Raw genomic sequence first — 7,342 nt, 5'->3', positions numbered from 1 at the left:
CCTTCCCAACATGCCGTGCGCGCGCGTGCGCCCACGGGGACACGCCCAGGCCTGGGAGGCGAGGGCGGGCCGCTTCCGCCGGCCCGTGGGCGGGGCCTACCGAGGCCTGAACTCCGCCCCTGCTGGGCCGCACCGCCCCGTTCCGCGCAAAGCGAAACCGGAGGCTATTCAACGTGGTAGCGCGTGCTGCTTCAGGCTCCGTTAGTCCCGCGCTCTTTCACGGAAATAGAAACATATGTCTTGAGGCCTTAACACCGCTCCGAAATGGAGAAAAGGGTAGCGTATCCTTTTGTACCACGCGGTGCTCTCGGTGCCATCTTGCAGTGGAGGAAAGTGAAGATAAGCACTCGTTCCATGTTCCGACTCCTTTCTCCTAGTCTCTGCGCTTGCCGCCTCTTTTCCCTGGCTTTCTCCTCCCACCCCGACTCCCCTGATTCACAAGGTGGAAAATCAAGGCAAGAAGAGATAAGGTGGTTTCTTCTCACGCAGAGTATGGGGAGGAGTTTGCCTCTCAGTCTGGAATTTTTTTAAATTATTGATTCATTTACTGAACAAATATCTTGAGTACCTATCATGTACCAGGTAAACGCTTGAAGCTAAGCTCTGAACCTTTCAGACACGGTCTTTGCTCCCACAGACCTTGAGGATTAGTGAGGGAGACAGTCACTAAATAAATATATCAATATAAATTGTAGTAAGTACTCTAGCGCCTTTAACTGTACGGACTCTAAAGACAGATCGCCTGGGTTGGTAATCCCAGCTCTGCCATTCTGCCTTCCTTTCCCCGTCTGTAAAATGGGGCTTATAGTAATAATGGTCCCCTAAACACATAAGATGTTGCTGTGACGATAACACAGGTAAGGCATGTAGAACAGGCCCAACACATTTTAAGTTTAATCATTAGCTATTATGATAATGAGGAGGAGAAAGTAGGGTTCTGTCCAAGAGTAAGAGAGGTCTCTCCGTGGAAATGACCTAAGGCCTAAAAGATGATGGCTCTCCAGCCAAGCAAAGTGGACAGAAAAGAATTCAAAGCAGAGAGAGAGTAGCATATACCAAGGTCATTTCATTATATGAAACGATGTTCATCATTATTTTAAATGAACCTAAAACTGTCAGGATACTCATTAAGTGGCCTGAGGATAGCAAGCATTTGAGAGATGCTGCTTTAAAGGGGTAGAGAAGGAAGCATAGGATACTGTGAAAGGGAAGCCAAAGATGTAAGAGGAAAATCTGAAGAGTATAAAGTCAGGGAAGATCAAACAAACAAACAAAAATAGAGAAACTGTTTCAAGAAGGTGAAAGTGGGCTTCCCTGGTGGTGCAGTGGTTAAGAATCCACCTGCCAATGCAGGGGACACGGGTTCGATTCCTGGTCCAGGAAGATCCCACATGCTGCAGAGCAATTAAGGCTGTGTGCCACAACTACTGAGCCTGTGCTCTAGAGCCCGTGAGCCGCAGCTACTGAGCCCACGTGCCACAACTACTGAAGCCCGCACGCCTAGAGCCCGTGCTCCGCAACAAGAGAAGCCACCGCAACGAAGAGTAGCCCCTGCTCACTGCAAATGGAGAAAGCCCGCGCACGTTAACGAAGACCCAATGCAGCCAAAGATAAATAAATAAATTTTTTTTAAAGGTGAAAGTAACCAACATTGTAGAAAACTGCTGAAGATCTGGCATGAGAAGACTGAAAAGGATCCACTGGATCCGCAGTTGGAAGTCAGACTGAAATGGATTGAAGAACGAAGGAAAAATGAAGGAGTAAGATGGCAGGTGGACAACTCATTTTAAGAAGTGAAGCAGCGAGACAGGGTAAGAACTGAAAGGAGGTATGGGTCAAGGGAGGCTTTTTTAAGATGGGAAATTAGAATATGTTTAGTGTTGGAAAAAGTAGAAGATAAAAGAAGAGAATAGCTAAAGTTCCAAATTCTTAAGAAGGGAAGGTGATGGTTTAGGCTCCAGGGCACATTGGCCTTTCCTAGAAAAAAGGACCTTTTCTCCACTGAAACAAGAGAAGAAAAAAGAAATCAGTTTGTAGATGCAGCAGTGAGATGAGGGAGTTTTTAGCTGATGGTTGCTGTTTTCTCAATGAAGCGTTTCTTGAAGGTTCACCACTGCCACAACCACCAAAAAGGAAAAAAAAAAAAAAGTACATATCTTGAACTACAAACAGGACTTATAAAACCTGAATGCAAAGTTACAGTTTCTGTTCACTAAAACTTTTTTTTTTTCTACATCACGCAGCTTGCAGGATCTTAGTTCCCTGACCAAGGATTGAACCCAGGCCACGGCAGTGAAAGTGCCGAGTCCTTACCACTGGACCACCAGGGAATTCCCTAAAACTTTTTAATCTAATTCCCTCATTCATTCCACAAACTTTAATGGCGCGTGTACTTTGTGCCAGGAACTGGGTTAGTGGCCGGGAACACAGATAGATGTATATGACCTGGTTCTCAGGGAGCTCCTGAACCATGGAAGACAAAAATAACTTGAAACAAAAGGAAAATACTGTCCTTTGGATCTCAGAGGCAAGAGCTCCTACCCCGTCCCACACTAGGCTCTCTATGGCTCTCTTTTTCATAGATTCTGAGGCCAGCCACAGTTCAGTGTGTATTACCACTGCAGATAATGAATTCATTCATTTATCTTTTTCATTAATTCAACCAGTGCCAGCATCATCTGCTGGGCATCAGGGATTCAGACATAAAAGTAGTCTTTTGTTTTTTTGGCCGCGCCCCTGGGGGCATGTGGGATCTTAGTTCCCCGACCAGGGGAATCAAACCCGTGCCCCCTGCGGTGGAAGCTCAGAGTCCTAACTACTGGATGGCCAGGGAATTCCCAAAAGTAGTCTTTATGAACAAATCACAATGCCCAGTTTACAGATAACTTTTTTTTTTTTTTTTTTTTTTTTGCGGTACGCGGGCCTCTCACTGTTGTGGCCTCTGCCGCTGCGGAGCACAGGCTCCGGACACGCAGGCTCAGCGGCCATGGCTCACGGGACTAGCCGCTCCGCGGCATATGGGATCTTCCTGGACCGGGGCACGAACCTGCGTACCCTGCATCAGCAGGCGGACTCTCAACCACTGCGCCACCAGGGAAGCCCTACAGATAACTTTTATAGATTATATGAGTTGGTTATTTTCTGATGCTGAGATGGAAAACAGCCTTATCAGTCAGTGGTCTCCAGACCCCGTTCCATGTATGTTACTAATGCAAAGTGTCATGGACTGAACTGTGTGCCCCACCACACACACACACACAAATTCATATGTTCAAATTCTCAGAATCCACAGTAGGATCTCACAATGTAATTCCATTTGGAAATAGAGCCTTTAAAGAGGTAATAAATTGAAAATGGGCCCCAATACAATCTGACTGGTATCCTTATAAGAAGAGGAAATTTGGAAACGCCAGGTAGGCACACAGAGAGAGGAAAGGCCATGTGAGGACACAGTGAGAAGGCAGCCATCCGCAAGCCAAGGAGAGAGGCCTCAGGAGAAACCAAACCTATTGACACCTTGGATCTTGGACTTTTAGCCTCTAGAACTGTGAGCGAATAAATTTCTGTTGTTTAAAGCCATAGGTCTGTGGTACTTTGTATGGCAGCTCTGGTGAACTAATATAGAAATGAAGCCACAGTTACTACTGCTTCCCAGTCTTCGGTGTGGCCCCCATGACTCCATCCTCCATCTGCTTTGTTGCCTCCATCCTCTTTCTAAATGTAAATCCAGTTGTGTCTCTTCCCTGCTCAAAACCCCTCAATGGTTCCCCATCTAAAATTTAACCATCACAAGGCCATCCATGATCGGACCTGCTTCTCCAGCTATTTGCTACTGCTCCCCCCACACCTTGAACACCCCTTCTTCCTATGACATCACAGCACGTTACACTGCTCCAGACGTGGAATGCTCTTTCCTCACCCCAGAAACGTCTACCCATCTTCCTCAGCTCACGGCCCAAGCATCACCAGCTCTGTAAAGCCAACCTGGACCCTCATTCTCCGCCTGCCACACACAACTCATCATCTTCCTTGTGCCACCATTTTACCTTGTACATTTTGGGGTTTGTCACACGATACTGCAAATATCAGTCTTTTTCTTTCAAATAAAAGTTTCTCCCTTTCAGTCTGGCGGCAGCCATCAGTTTATCTCAAAGGTAAGCCAAAACAGGCACTTACAAGTACATCCAGGAGCTGTGGAGGAAGAGTCGATGTAACGCGCTTTCTTCTCAAGGTGTGCTTTTGGCCGTACTGCCAGCTCTCTGCACTCCACAGGGCCCTCCACCCCACCCAGCCTGATAAAGCACGCAGACTGGGATACAAGGCCAAGCAAGGTTATGTCACATATCAGATTCCTGTGAGCCGTGCTAGCTGCAAATGCCCAGTTCCTAAGGGTGCCAGCTATGGCAAGCCTAATTATCATGGTGTTAAACCGCTAAAGTTTGCTTGAAGCCTTCAGTCTATTGTGGAGGAGTGAGCTGGGTGCCACCATGTGACTCTGAGAGTCCTGGATTCATACTGGGTTGGTGAAAATTCTACGCACAAATTCTTTGAGGTTATCCTCATTGATCCATTCCATAAATCTACCAGAAGAAATCCTGACACCTAGTGGATCACCAGTCCAGTCCACAAGTACAGGTAGATGTGAGGGCTGACATTGGCAGGTTGAAAGAGCTGTAGCCTTGGAAAGGGCCACAAGTTCCGCCACACCGCTGGTGGTTCTCACCATGCAGCTTGGAGATGGTACAGTACTCTCCAGCTCCACTGTTACTGCTAATATAAGTAATGTTTGTGGGCTTCCCTGGTGGTACAGTGGTTAAGAATCCGCCTGCCAATGCAGGGAACACGGGTTTCGAGCCCTGGTCCGGGAAGATCCCACATGCCGCGGAGAAACTAAGCCCGGCGCCACAACTACTGAGCCCGTGTGCCACAACTACTGAAGCCTGCATGCCTAGAGCCCATGCTCCACAACAAGAGAAGCCACCGCAGTGAGAAGCCCGCACACTGCAACAAAGAGTAGCCCCTGCTCGCCTCAACTAGAGAAAAGCCCACGTTAAGCAACAAAGACCCAACACAGCCAAAAATAAAATTAAAAAAAAAGTAATGTTTGTGAAATTCTTACCTAATTAATTAGGATATTCATGTCTAAAAAGTGTTTTTTAACGTCTCTTAAAACTAGTTGTCTACAGATTGTTTCATGAATGCATTGTCAAATTATGACAGCTAAAGTGCAATAATGTTCGAATACTATAAGTGATGGTATATCTTGTTTCTAATAAGAAAAATACTTTTGTCTTTGCTTTATCCTTTTAGGAAGTTTACATGTCAGTGTTTAAAATGCTGTTTTGTACAATAGGTGTAAAATACGTTATGTAGAAGAGGAGTGCAGAAGCTAGCCATGCACATGTTGGTGCATGTGATGAAACCGACAGCTTTACTGGAGTGATGCAGTGCTCTGCTGGGTTACTCTCCAGTGGCTGTTTTATGGAGTTTGGCAAGGATCGACTTTTTTAAAAAAATTAATTTATTTTTGGCTGCATTGGGTCTTCGTTGCTGTGCGTGGGCTTTCTCTAGTTGTGGCGAGTGGGGGCTACTCTTTGGTGCGGTGCGTGGGCTTCTCATTGCAGTGGCTTCTCTTGTTGCAGAGCACGGGCTCTAGGTGCGCAGGCTTCAGTAGTTGTGGCATGCCAGCTCTAGAGTGCAGGCTCAGTAGCTGTGGCACACAGGCTTAGTTGCTTGGCGGCATGTGGGATCTTCCCGGACCAGGGCTCAAACTTGTGTCCGCTGCACTGGCATGCAGATTCTTAACCACTGTGCCACCAGGAAAGCCCAAGGACAAACTTTTAAAGTTGGATTTTGCTTGGAAATGTGAAGGATGTCCTAATCCTCTGTCATGATCATATGCAGAAAAGTCAGGAAAGTTGACTAGGGTCTACATTTTTAGATTTAATCTAATATTCCGTATCTGTGACTGCTGCTTCCGAAAGGAGAAAAGTTTAAAAGAATGCCACCATTTTTAAGAGAATTGAATAAACATGTTGCAAGAGGATTCTCTTACAAAAGAAACAAATCCTGGTTAACCTAAACAAAATTGCCTTGGTCTCCACAGTACCACTGAAGTTCACTTAAAAGGCAGAGGCTCCTGACTCAATCCCATGACTCCACGGGATCTGTAGAATACTGAATTTCATGCAAAATAGTAATGGTACTTATACTGGCATATACTGAAACTGATGGAAATTGAACATCAAGTAAATGAGAAGGGAATTATAAACCTTAAGGTTTGTAAGCTAGTAATGCTAGGATTGGGAAATTGATGGTCATCAGATACCTTTCAAGTGTGGGAGGATAGAAAAAGTCAGCTTTGATCAAAATTGTAAATACTTTATCTGTAGTGCTAGTTTGTGACCATTTTACCTTTGGCTAAAAATTAAGGTTGGCTTTATTTAAAAGTAACATCATTGCTCAGTCTAACAAGTGTTAAAAGTCATCTTGGGTTAACCCAATTTATCCATTCCCATAAGGCTACTGAGAAAAGTCATGTAGTTGCTGTTAATACAAGTTCATGGTTTCCAATTTAACTACATTTTTTTCATTCCTGCTCAACCTACCCTCAAAAATCCTTACCTTTCTACAAACTTCCAAGTCACCAATTATGCCTTCTTTAATAGTCAGCATACCACCACATCTGTTTGCTTCCCATCTTCCCGTAGTCCAGGCTTAGTTTACCTGGGTGAATTTGAGTGTGTAGGAAATATGGAAGAGTAATTGCCCCAATTCTTTCCAATTCTGGTTTTGCTGACTTAATAGGTAGTTTAATTTTGAAATCAAATTGCTGGTTTCCTTGAACCAATCTTTCTCCTATTCTCGTCAGGTCTTTTAAAAGACTCACTTAGGGAATTCCCTGATGGTCCAGTGGTTAGAGCTCTGCACTTCTACTGTGGGGGGCGGGGAGTGGGGGATGGCAGGCAGGGCTCAATCCCTGGTCAGGCAACTAAAATCTTGCAAGCTGGGTCTTGAGGCAAATCAATCAATCAATCAATCAATCAATCACTTAAATGATTTCCATAAAATAGGTAACAGGCTCACAAAACCTCTTGAGACCTAAATTCCTTTCCACTCAAAAAACAAACAAACAAACAACAAAAGTTAAACCATACATTTTGTGTGTAAAGGTTGTTCAACTAAAGGAATAAATGTCTGTTAATTTCCTTTTCCTTTTTTTTTTTTCCAGTACGCAGGCCTCTCACTGTTGTGGCCTCTCCCATTGCGGAGCACAGGCTCCAGAAGCGCAGGCTCAGCGGCCATGGCTCACGGGCCCAGCTGCTCCGCAGCATGTGGGATC

At 45.2% G+C, this 7,342-nt stretch overlaps 1 pseudogene across 1 annotated transcript; it reads left to right on the top strand.

The window, feature by feature from the left end:
* Positions 1-10: 10 nt before the first annotated feature.
* LOC309838348 (large ribosomal subunit protein eL15-like) lies at positions 11-4,774 on the top strand (annotated as a pseudogene). The gene is made up of 2 exons: positions 11-176; positions 4,169-4,774. The product of its transcript is annotated as a large ribosomal subunit protein eL15-like (transcript).
* The last annotated feature ends 2,568 nt before the right edge of the window (positions 4,775-7,342 follow it).

Source organism: Grampus griseus (assembly GCF_964374135.1).
Source record: "Grampus griseus genome assembly, chromosome: 20".
Taxonomy (NCBI): Eukaryota; Metazoa; Chordata; class Mammalia; order Artiodactyla; family Delphinidae; genus Grampus; species Grampus griseus.
Note: the sequence above shows the minus strand (reverse complement) of the source record. Positions and strands in the feature narration are given on the sequence as shown.